This window comes from Pollicipes pollicipes, unplaced genomic scaffold (assembly GCF_011947565.3).
Source record: "Pollicipes pollicipes isolate AB1234 unplaced genomic scaffold, Ppol_2.1 Scaffold_7261;HRSCAF=8764_pilon_pilon_pilon, whole genome shotgun sequence".
Lineage (NCBI taxonomy): Eukaryota > Metazoa > Arthropoda > Thecostraca > Pollicipedomorpha > Pollicipedidae > Pollicipes > Pollicipes pollicipes.
The window spans coordinates 59268074-59278739 of record NW_023597054.1 but is presented as its reverse complement, the minus strand read 5'-3'; positions in this window follow the sequence as shown (position 1 = coordinate 59278739).

Below are 10666 nucleotides of genomic sequence, written 5' to 3'. Positions count from 1 at the left end.
GAGCAGTCCGGCCGGCGCCGACGGCCGGCGCGTACAGCGTGGCCGCGCCGCCGGCGGCCTCCAGCCAGCCAGGAGGCTCCGCACCCAGCTGCAGGTCACCGAACGCGGCGCAGTGCTCGGGCACGCGCGGATTGAGGACCAGCATCGTGACGTTGGCGCTGGCCGACATGAGCGCGCGCCGCCGGCCGGCCAGCAGCGTGCCGTGTCGCAGCAGCAGCTCGCGCACCGGGCGCAGCTGACGGTCGGGCAGCGACGCCTAGGTAGCGCTGCAGCTGGCCGGCGGCTGGCTCGGCGGCCAGAGCGGCGTCTCGACAGCGCTCCATCCTCGCCAGGCAGTCCGGGTCCTGCATGGCCTGCAGCCAGGCGCGCCATACCTCCTGCCAGTGCGAGAGCGCCGCGCGCCCGAACTGCACCCAGGGCACCAGCTGCAGCAGCTGGCTATAGGTGCTGGTCACCAGCTGCTCGAGCGCCGCCTGCAGCAGCTGCTGCGTGCTGCGGCTCCAGGCGCAGCGAGTACATGACCTGAACGAGCGCGGGCGGGCCGGCGCCGCGCGCCAGCAAGTAGAGCAGCAGGTAGGCGCGCGCCAGCTGGTGCGGGCTGTCCGAGGCGAGCGTGGCCAGCAGCGGCCGCTGGCTGTGCGCCACGCCCGCTGCCGTGCGCAGCAGGTGCGGCAACGTGGCCGACAGCTGCAGCAGTCGGAACGGCTCCTCGCCAGCCTGGTCAGCGCCCCTGCCAGCCGGACGTGGCCCACGTCAGCGGCAGCGCGCGCGCGAGTGGGCGACTTCAGAGTCGTGAGCGTCGCACGTGTGGCGCAGCTGGGGGTGTGATACTACTGTCGATAGCGTGAGCACGGAAAGTCTGGCATTGTTTAGAGCTTGACGTGAGTGACGTGATGTTCCCGGTAGCGTACGGTTTGCGCCCATACTGGACCAGATGTTCAACCAGTAGCATAGCCAAGGGTTTGGGGGAGGGGGGGGGGGGGTGATACTCCCGCCCTTAAACGTGTCGGGTGCCCCAATACTCCTTGTTTGTTTAGTGCGTCCGTGAAGCTTCTGCAATCTGATTTCTCCTGAGACATCACAATAGTAAAACGAGCCTAAAAGGGTTCTCCGAGTGTAGAAACAGGTCCCTTATAGCGACAAAGGGAGGGCTCTTGACTGTCAGGGTCCCAATGACCCAATCTGGCCCCCTCCTAGGCGAAATCCTGGCCACGCCCGAGCGTTTAACTGGGGGCAATAGCCAGTTTTCTATTGACTTTGGAGCATGCACCATTTAAGGAGGCATAGGCCATAACAAGTTCCTGTTGCCACGCCAGTCCACATCCGGCTGAACTTCCCACTCCCCTGTCACTTCCCACGTCCCTGCCTGGCCGCCGCCGACGTGGCGGACATCTTGCCGGGCTCGCCGACAGCACGCACCTGAGCAGATTGAGCGCGTGCGCGCCGTCGCCGAAGTAGACGGGCAGCCGGAGCTGGGGCGCGCCGTGCGTCAGCCGGTTCGCCACGCGCAGCACCGCGTCCCGCCCGGCCAGGCAGGCGACGAGGTGAAGCCGGGAGTCCAGCTCGCGGCAGGAAGGGCTGCAGTAGGCCGCCAGGTGGCAGCTGGGACAGCGCGCCAGGTGGCGCGACAGGCGGCCGCAGTAGGAGCAGGGTAGCTCGGCCTGCGCCGCCTCAGTGCACTCAACCTGGCGACCAGACGGGGCGTCACACGCTCAAGGATCGGACGGGGGCTGGCCGGGACGGGCCGCGCAGGGCCGGGCTTCTGCGCCGGCGCGGCCCGTCACACCGCCTTGTCTCCACTTATGAGTTAGCAACGTTCGTGTACAGAGCCGTGCTGGATCGCGCCTAACCAGCTCCGATTTATGCGCTGATCAGCACACTTGAGACGGGGCACGGCGCGTTAAATGCCTGCGAGCACTCACATCGTAGAGACACGACGTTCGCGCAACTCTCACCTCGTGCGACTCGCAGTCATCCTAGCAGCTCTCACCTCATGTGACTCATAGTCATCCTGACAGCTCTCACCTCATGTGACGCATAGTCATCCTCCTGACAGCTCTCACCTCGTGTGACTCGTAGTCATCCTTCTGACAGCTCTCACCTTGTATGACTTGTAGTCATCCTCCTGACAGCTCTCACCTCGTGCGACTCGTAGGCATCCTTCTGACAGCTCTCACCTTGTGTGACTCGTAGTCATCCTCCTGACAGCTCTCATCTCGTGTGACTCGTAGTCATCCTTCTGACAGCTCTCACCTCGTGTGACTCGTAGTCATCCTCCTGGCAGCGTGGCGAGCAGTACTCGGCAAACAGGCACGCGGGGCAGATGTGCTGCGACGGCTGGCCGCAGCGCCAGCAGCAGCCGGGCTCGGAGTCCATGACGGCGACCGCGCCCGCCTCCGCCGCGTCCGCTCTGGCCGGCCGTCGCCGCCGCCCGCTCTGATTAGCCTCAACCTCGATAGCCGCTATCAAACAGCACAGTTCAAAAAGCCCAGCTATCGGGCGCCGGGCTCGATATGCTGGGACTGCGGGGGCTGTCAGCACGCTGCTCCACTCTGGAGCTCTCGGGAGCCACGTCACGGGTAACGGACGGAGGAAATGGCACTTCAGGCTGGGTAGGTACACCTTACAGAAACAGTCGGATTCGGGTCCCGTATGCTCGGTTCAATTTGGGCCCGGCATATCTGTAGAACTCGGGACTAAGGTGATGTGTCGGAGCTGTCGGGCCTGTCGGCGGTGTGCCTCGCCGGGGCTGCCAGACGGGGGCTGTCAGCCACCACCAAAGCTTCGACTCCGGACAATGTGCACAATGTGCCGCACGAAAGACATCAACACCAGATCCAACATGCCGTACGGATCTGTCGGCCTCGGGCTCAACGTGCTGAACCAAACTGGCGGACATCCCAATGTCGCACCGGAGCTGTCAGAATCTGGTCTGATGTGGCGTACTGGACCTTCCTAACGTGGGTCTGATAGGCCGCTCCAAAGAAAACAACGTCGAAAGTACTGAAGCAGAATGCTGAAGATGCTGGATTTGCGCTCATCATTTTGCATGGAGGTTCAGGGCCCAAGGGTAGCCATACGAAGGCTATCGGTCTGAAGCACGACGTACCGCCCGAGGTGCTGGGCCCAGGCTTGCCGAGCTGTGACGAAGCTGCCGGATTCGCGTCCAGAGCGCCATGCGGTAACTCGTGTTTCGGCCCAGTTCGTGAAGCCGAAGCTGTCGGAAGTCGGCCGTCCAGACCATCCCGTGCTGCGATGTCGTTAGATCTGGTCTTACTGTACATGGCTGGATTATTAGAGTGCCACACGTTTTGGTACCGGAGAATTTCTGACCAGTTGGGAGCCTGGGAAGCGGTAGCACATCTTTCGGGCGATCTATGACTGGCCATGTTTGGTCTGCATGTCGGCGCTCAAAGCTTGTCAGATGAAGGCACATCGCACCAGCTACTCAACGCGTCAGATGTCCCATGACAATGAGGGCCCAGTCTCAATGCAGCTGTAGTGACGGGAGCCCTCCGCAGCAATGCTTACTGATAAGAATCCGAATCTGGGCTCGGGCTGGAGCAACAGGCGCGGCGCAAAGCTGCATTGAATGGAAGTAGATGCACCATTAAAGCGATTTTGCATCGCCGGTGGTCACCACTTCCGCCAGAATGATCTCCACCCGACCACCGGTCCATAACACGTGCAGTGTTTTAGAGCACCCCACGTGCGCGCTCAGCCCCCCGCCTCCCTCCCGCAAGTCAGGCTCCGGCAGCTTCTGGCCGGCGGTGGAGAGACTTTGCTGACCGCGTCGCTCGGATTCCCGACCCGTCCGGACATGCCTGGGCATCTGGCTGGACCCCACGCGCAGCTGGGCACGCGGCCGTCCGATGAGCCTCCCCCCGCCGCCGCCGCAGTGCCACACTGCCGTCCGGCGCAGCAGGATGCCCGTTCACCTGGACGTGATGAGCGCTCAGCAGATGCGGTACAGTCAGAGGTGTAGTTTCCTTTTCAGTCGGGGGGGGGGGGGGGGGGCTGAAGCCCCTGCCCCAGCTCGAGCTTCACTCACTCGACTTTGGGAAGACTGTAGGCCATTTCTGGGGAAAACCCTGTTTCTTGTCATATTTTTGGGTAGGATAGATCATTTTTCACTATTCGGCCCCCCAACTCATTTGTGAAACTACGCCTCTGGGCGCGAGTTCCCGCTTCGGCTCCAGGCGGGAGATCTTGCTGCATTTTTCATCGCTATGTGTGGCATGCAACGCTCCGTAGGTGAAGGAAATGTCCCTGCCTGCTAGTCAGAGGCGCGCGGCAGGAGGGGGGGGGGGGATCAGGCAAAGGGGGCAGTTGCCCCCGCCCTGCTGACAGGCAGGCGAAGCAGGAACGTGATTTTATCCCCCCCAAAGAGAGAGGCGTGAGGCCCCATTTTCCCCAAACCAAAGCCGATGCAGCTGCCCGCAGAGTACCGCCATTCAGATCAAGGAAGCCCCTATAATCGAGCTGGAGAGTAATACACGGGGCTCAAAAGGCACTTAATCAAAGGGTCCGTTATCTGGATCATAAGGTCACATTCATGAATGAACTAAGCAATACTCTTGCACAGCAGGCGCGATGTTGTGTTTGCTGGCTGGGGAGCTCCCTGTATAAAAACGGAGGCTCCTGTCGTGTTATGGGTTAGATGACACCTTTCTCTTCAGGATGTCCTATTCCTGGGGCGGGAGGCCCCTTCTCATGGATGAGATGGCCGCTGTTCGGGACGGGGATACACTAATTTGAGATAGCGAGGCCCATCGGCTAGATTTTCGAGGCCCCCCGTTGATTGGAAGCACCTTGTCCTCGATTCCGAGGCGCCTCTACACATTGGGAGGATCTTTTCTGGAGCAGAAGGCCCTGTTTCAGGTTAGTGAGATCCTTTGCTGGCTAATCATGAGACTCTCATGTGGATCTTTAAACCGTCAAAATTTACTCACTTAGATATGATACCTGAAACAGTCGAACAGGGGGCACATGCTCTCGGTGCCCCTCCCCATCGAATACGACGCTGCGCAGGAGGCCCCTTGTGAGAAGGCTCCATTTTGTCCGGAATGCCCCTAGAAAATCCCGCCTCTTCAAATCAAAACCCGTGGCGCCACCGCTTCTGCCAGCTGACTGGGTGGCTCTGGAACTCCCTGACCGTCGATAAGAAAACGGGCACTCCTTGGCGCAGATGGTGATGCTCCGTGCCAAATTCTAATGCTGCTTGTCTTATATGAGCTTTGGACCGTAAAGACGCTTATGGCTCACCTGTGAAACTTAACACAAGTGTAAAGCGGGGATTTCATTGCCTCGCACGCCTTGTTTATTATGTGAGGCGGAAGTCTCAAGCCTGACTGAAGCGAATGTTTGCACATAACAGCCAACTATTGAGTAAAAAATGGCGGCCCTTGGACTGTGGCGCGACTCAAGATACCGCCGGACACCATAGGCGGATCCTGGGGGAAGGGGGACACGGGGCCATGGCCCCCCAAAACTTCTGAGAGTATGTTTTGCCCCCCCCAAAAAAAACATTCCCAGAACTTCATAAAAGTTTTGTCTGCTTACCGCCTGTTTTAACTTCAGCTGTTTTAATTGTTTTGTTTTAACTTCTGTTTAAGATTCAAAAGCATTTCGGTGCTTTTTTGGTTCTGAATGGTGTCCCTACTAGGTACTCGCGAAAGGCACCATGCACTGGACCTCGGATCCCACACCAGCCAGCTGGCGACGAACGGTCCCCCCCCCCCCAAAAAAAAACAACTCCAGGCTCGATCAGCCCCTGCTGGACACATGATTTCATCTAGAAATGTCAGGCCCCCCACCTCGGGCCCCGAAGGGGATACGGACTCGGGGGGGGGGCATAACCGGCCGAACAAACAGAGTTTTTAGCACAAAAAAGACAAAATTGGACATCTCTGGGTCCCCAGACGACCAAGAACAGTCACAAGCGGAGGAGAAGGCCGATGAGCGGACAAAAGTAATTCATCGCGGAATCAAAGGGCGATGACTGGGGAAATTTCAGAGCTCATTACGCTGTCCAGAGGCCCTACTCCTCATTGCCTTGGGCCCTATTTGTCCACTTGTCGGGCCAGTCCGATGGTAAAGGAACCTTCCACTTTGTCCTTGATCTCTTTTCAGTTACTCGGAGGCCCTACGCTGTTGTTGGGCCTTGTCTGCTCCATGAACTCTGCCCATTCTCCCAGAACTCTCCATACGCTGTTGCGGGGGGCTCCGCATGCCAGCCTGCTGGGGTGATCTCGGCTGCTCAGGGCCCTTCACGCTGGCCTCGGCTAACCTACCGGCACACTACCGATATGCTCATGGACCCTCTACACTGGACTAGGGCTCTTCCAGTTCTGCCTCTCGCAGAGCCCTACGCTTTTGTCGAGTGCGGCTCTTCAATCTTGACGGGGCCCTTTCTGTAAACACGCGCTCGGGTGGGGGGGGGGGGGGGGGTGGGGGGGGGGAAATTGACTTCCAGAAGGTTTTCCGCAATGAATTCCGAACGGCGTGGTGTAGCTGCGCAAGATTCTGCATAGTTGTAGACATTAGAATAGTGGATCACTTGGTATGAAACTTAGATTTGCCTTGTAAGGTCGCTGACCTGGGGCAGGCCAAAGCCGGGCCATGGGTTCAGCGAAGTCAGGTTCTGAGAAATTGTTTAATCTGACGCAATAGTGGAGCGTTAGACGAAGTCATACATCTCTGAAATGCTTTCTTAAGCAACACAACAACTGAATGAACAAGTTACATTGACCAAGGTTCAGGTATGAAGGTCACGCCAAGGTCAAAACCAACCTGTTTTTTTACTTTATGGTTAGCTGTATGGGATAGTTTCTGGTGCTCATTTCGAATTTATTGATGATAGGAACCGCCTTACACATCTCTCATGCGCTCCTAAAGGTCAGAATAGGTCAGTGACCTGAAACAACACGGGTTAGCATTCTGCTTTTAGGAAGATGCCGCCCAGTGCCATTTTTGTCGCTTATTCAAATGCAAAACTCAAAACGGTCTTGTATGATCTTGGTCACCACGACCTTAAAAAGGTCAAAAAGGTTGCTGACCATGAACGAGCATAAAGCTTTTTGCCTAGAACAGCTATCTAGGTTCTGGGAGCACTTTGGAGACCGATCTGAAATTTGACCTTGTTTGACCTTATTTTCCCCGAAGGTTATCAACTAGGAACCTCAAGCTTTGACCAAAGTGAGTTCACGTAGTGGTACTGGTTAGCACACCCTGTGGATTTAGCATCTCTAGCTCTGGCAGTTCCTGAGATCTCAGAGGGTCAAACTGAACCCCACCCGAGCGAAGGGTATCCATCTGGCCACCCGGGCGCGTGTTAACCTGCCCGAGCACTCTAAGTCGCACAGGGGCCCGCTACAATGGTCTTGGACACTTCATATCAGCTCGAAGGACTCTACGCTATTGACAAGAGCCTTTTTGTTGGTTTGCCGCGGCACCCTTGATGGCTTAGATGCCGTCCCTTTTTGTCTTGGGTTTTCATGTTATCAAAGGGCATGTGCCGTTGACGAGGACCTAAATTTTAATCGGACAGGGCACTCTCCATCACATCCGGGGCCCTCCACAGTGCTCGTGAGCTCTTCCGATAAGGCAAGAAGGATCTTACTCTGTTGCCGAAAGCTCCACGTGTGCTTGCGAACGCCAGGGAGTTTCCCCTGCACATCTGTGCGGGTCTGGCTAAACTACTTCACATACACAAGCCCAAGACTACAAGGTGACAACTGTCCTCGGCACCTCACCTCAGAACAACAGTGGATACACGCCGATTATTTTTTACGCGCAATTGTCGAACATGATTGTACCGTCCGCCGACGTCGTACATGTCATTTCCGTTAGTTATTTAATTTGTGACACCTGTTTAATTAACGCATCACATTCTTAGTGCATTTTGATTGCTAGGATATTACTGTACTCCTTCATAACAATCAATGCAAAGCCTCTGCACCAGTCATCAGTCATCAGGTTATCACATCGACTGACCGGCTAGCCGTAAATAAGCTAAGAATCAAGTCCGTGCCTAATTTCAATGGTATTTAGCATTCAATTTCAATTCATTTTGCCATATTTTTCAGAAGTCGTTAGCTTGAAAATGGCAGGATGCACCATGATCTGGGGAAAATGAACAAACGTAATGTATGTGCATGCGTAGCTTGGCCTGGTTCTCTAGAAAGATAGGTCCGGTGAGAGAGTTTCCCATACACAAAATGACAAGTATATGTGTACACACACACACACACACACACACACACACACACACACACACACACACACACACACACACACACACACACACACACACACACACACACACACACACACACGCACACACACACACACACACACATACACACACACACACACACACACACATATATATATATATATATATATATATATATATATATATATATTATATCAGTATCTTAGAATTTGACGGCCGTTGTAAGAGGATTTTTAGAGGGATTCCAAACTCTAGGGGCCCCTACAATGCTGCGTGTTCCCCCTTTTGACTAAATTCTGGATGCGTTGCAGTATGAGATAGTACCATTTTTTAAAGGTATGTTGAAAACCGTGTACTTTTTTGACTTTCCGTAAACATCTTGGGGCTCAGATGCTCCTGCTAAGTTCATTTCCCCTCAAGTGATGGAGTACACTAAGCTTTCTGACACGCCTCGTTATGATGCCTTGTGTGGCCTGACTTTCACCCCATCACCTTTAGGAACAATACAATTTTGGCGTCGTCTGTGACCTGTTGGGATATGATAGTGCTCAATCACCATAATACCTTTAGGGACCTAATGTCAAGAGGTGCGAAATCAGGCCATTGTTGTTTGCACATCGCTCGGGCTGCTCTGAAGATAACGGTGTTTGAATCCTCTTTGAAACCTGTTTCCAGAAGTCTTTCGACGAGTTTATGAAATTTTCCGGCTCTGCACTTCCGTTTCGCTGCCCATTTGTAGGTACATCTTCATGTAGCTGACATTTAACAAAGCAATGCCGTTTGAAGCCGGCTGATCCAAAATTTCATCAGATCGGCAGCAGCCCGCTTGGTGGGGGCGCACGTTTGCCAGCTTTGTCAAGACCGCGGGAGATTACATATCTCCAGGTTCTATCTTTTCTGGGAGTGTCGACAGGTTTCCGAAGTATTTCACATCAAGCAGATCTGTCTTCTCCGAGGGGAAAAATACTCTATTGGAAAGCACGGGCAACACTGGTCTGAGTCTGACTGACCACGTACAGAGGCTTGGGCGAAGCACCGGCCGATGGCCCCGGGAGAGCCACGCTCGTCCCCACAGTCCCACGTGACAGCGGCACGTGGCGCCGGCTGTGACCGGGCGGGGGCAACCAGACCGGCCGGCCGGCCACGGAGCAGCGGTACCGGCCGCAGCGACGACTGACTGGGATCTGGCGCCAGTGGCCCCAGAACGTGACGTCTGTGCAGCCCACGCCCCATTGTCCGGGGATGTTCTGCGCCCTATGTCTGGAAGGTGGCGAACCAAAGGTCACGATGGGGTGAAACTGGTTACGTAATGACGTAATTTCATTGATTTCCTTTCAGTTCTACGGACGTTATTTCATCAGCGATTTGGTGAGCATTCGCCCGACTTATTCTGACATAGTTGGTCACATCTTCTTTGTGATTTGGTCCGATCAAATCAAATCTGCCACGTAAACTAACAATTTGAATGTAATGACGGGAAACAACCTAGCGAATTTAGCCGGAGCGAACCGGAGTGAAGTTTGCCGGCTACTTTGATAGTCCCTACGGCAAACGACCGGATTTTTTTCCAGATTTGGTATGAGATTGGGCTCCTGTGAAATGACACCAGCGTGATCATATCTATTGTAGATCTTATAACTATGTACTTGCTGTTGCTCACCAGCCATCTGTTTCTCAATACTTAATACAACAATATACAACAATACAACAATAATAATGCAACAATAAATACAAATACCACAATACAACGACTTCCGTGAATCCAAACCAGTCAGCTGACTACACAAAAGGGATGGCCAATCCATCTGCGGAAAATAAAAAGCGGCCTAGAACTGTTTTCATTGGCACCGCAGGTACCTTGCCAATGGATGTAGCGCAAGCAGCAACGGCACCTCGGCGTTCAGAACACATTAGAACATGTCTGACATTTGTCTGTTACCTCCGTTCAGCAGAGCACGCATGCCACACGTCGACGTACCCTGCGCAGAAGAGCGCCACGCATCATTGGCTGGCTGCTGCAGCTGAGCGCCCGGGCCACACCCAACAACCCGCCCCAAAACCCTGCTAATACGGCCCCAAGCCGCACATCCGCATGTCGTGGGACGCTCACACGCTTCTCAGAAGAGCTGGCTGGGAAGGGGGGAGGGGGACGGCACGCACAGGCTGAGGTCGACGTCAGGCGCTGCTGCGGGCGCGAGCTGATCACGCGAGGGTCACGGGCGCATGACCTGAGGACGTGCCAGCGCGCCGCGAGAGCCGCAGATCAAAGGCGTCTTTTACAAGGGGATCGCTGTAAGCCGCTTCACCACCGCGAGGTCAGAGATCATTGTATTATGGTAAAGGGATTACATCAATGGTATCGGTTCAGATTTGGAACATTGCCTGCCACTTTAATCCGGGGATAATGCTGTATTTTTCTTAAATCTTTTG